Below are 2,083 nucleotides of genomic sequence, written 5' to 3' on the forward strand. Positions count from 1 at the left end.
AAGAAATCAAGAATACAGTGGCAAAATCATTCTCCAATAATCTTTTTGGCAACTTTTACCAAAGTAAAGAAATTATAGTTAACTCAGCAGCGAGCAGATAGCACTTACTGTAGCATAGTGCCACTAGTGCAGGACTTGCTGATGCTCAGAGCTCTTTGGCCTCGTCGTATGCATGCTACAGAGCCTAAAGACCTTAGCAAGTTCACCCTCTCCACTTCATCGGACAACCTTCTGGTTGGAGCTGCTGAATCAATCAGGTCCTACCGGATATGGCAGATTGACGTTTCTCAGAAACCCTTCCCAAACTACTTTCACCACTCTAATGTGCATCATCCTTTCCTCTTTCCGCTCTTCCCCATGGCACTCTTCTTCCTCTACTTTCCCTCCATGATAATAGTCATCTTCTCCAGTTTCTTAATGTGAAGACTGACCTGCGATTCAACTGCAATTTCAGAAAGATGAATGGTGATAGAGATAATGTCTCAGAAGATGAGGTAAGAGTGATCAGGTCAGACAAATAGCGAGCTCTATTACAGACTTCTACTGCTTGCCAGGTCTAGTGTCTAGCAACTGGTAATCAGCGACTGGTCCAGAACAGTCATTGTTTTAAGACTGTAGAGGTAAACCAAAACAATGTCAAATTGATTCCTTGCCCATTTACAAAGGCAACATTTTACAAAAAAGTATACACAGAAAAAAATATATAATAAAATAAAAAGTACACACAGAACATATATTAATTTTATACTTAGATCTGACATCTCTTCCATAATACAGCAAGTCCTATGTGGTGGAAGGCGGTACTGCACTGTATACACTGTCTTGACTGAAATGCATGAGGTCACCTCTGGTGTACCTGGAACTGCAAGTCAGCTGTGAGTCTGGTTAAGGGCTCTGCTGCCTGAGATTTCTCTAGCTTGACGCTAATTCCTTAAAAACTGTATTAGCTTCCATGGGCCTGAGGTGATACTTTCCATTCTGACGTGCAGAACAGCACCTATGCCACAAAATCTCCTACCACTGACTTTCTCCGCAAGGTTTCCAGACTTATAGGTACTTTGTAAAAAGAACTGACTAAATCTTAAAATTCATTAAATATTTCCAATAAATGTATTCTACTTGAATTTTCTCAAATGTAAACGGGTGTTTTTTTCTGCAGTAGCACGAGCTCCTGGCACTAGCATAACACTGGTGTTATGAAACATTAAAACTCGCGAGTCATGGAAACTCAGCCGTATGTATGTTTCAGCATCTATGCAACTTACTGATTTTTCAATCCATCAGGAGCTATCAAGATGTCAGACAGGTTAAATTGTATATGTTCTTCTATTTCAAATATTTTTTATTTAGCAATAGTTCCAGATTTTGGGTCTCAAAATAGTGTTTGTCAGTCAAAGTGTCAGAGACCAAGCCATCTTTGCCTTTGTTCATTCATTATGCAAGAGCGACCGGTTGGACAGATGCCTACTTTACCTTTTGTTATATATGAAGAACAGGTGGGGACCGTGTACATTTTTGTAAAAAAAATTAAGACCAACACACTGTTCACTTTCTTATGGACAGTCCAAGGCCATGCTGCAGTTTAATCAGATAAAGCAAACTATAAGCTGTTATGCAAGACATTGCCTGATTTTTGACTCCAAACTTTGTGCTGTGGAGCCACCTACTGGAAAATACTGGAAGAAGACAAGAGACTGACCGACACCTACTTGGATAGTATCTTTAGCTTAAAACCTAGCAAGACAAAAGAATCTAAAGAACACATCAGATATTCTAATTCTGTATGAGAAAGCACACAAATGAGGCACCATCTATAATATAATTATAAACAACGCATCAATTAAACTTTAATAATACACAAATCCTGATTCTAACTGAAGCCAATGATAGGGGATAAATACTTATTTTTCCCCTTCCTCTGTGTTGTACTGTCCATCTAATCCATAAAGCATGATGAGAAATACAGTTGCACTAGCAATGGTTTAAACTAGATTAAAAATACAAAAAACACACACAAACTTTCCTTTAAGTTGCAAGAGGTTAGAAATAATCAACAAACAAAATCAAGAGCACCAAAATTGCA

This window comes from Anguilla anguilla, chromosome 4 (genome assembly GCF_013347855.1).
Source record: "Anguilla anguilla isolate fAngAng1 chromosome 4, fAngAng1.pri, whole genome shotgun sequence".
NCBI lineage: Eukaryota > Metazoa > Chordata > Actinopteri > Anguilliformes > Anguillidae > Anguilla > Anguilla anguilla.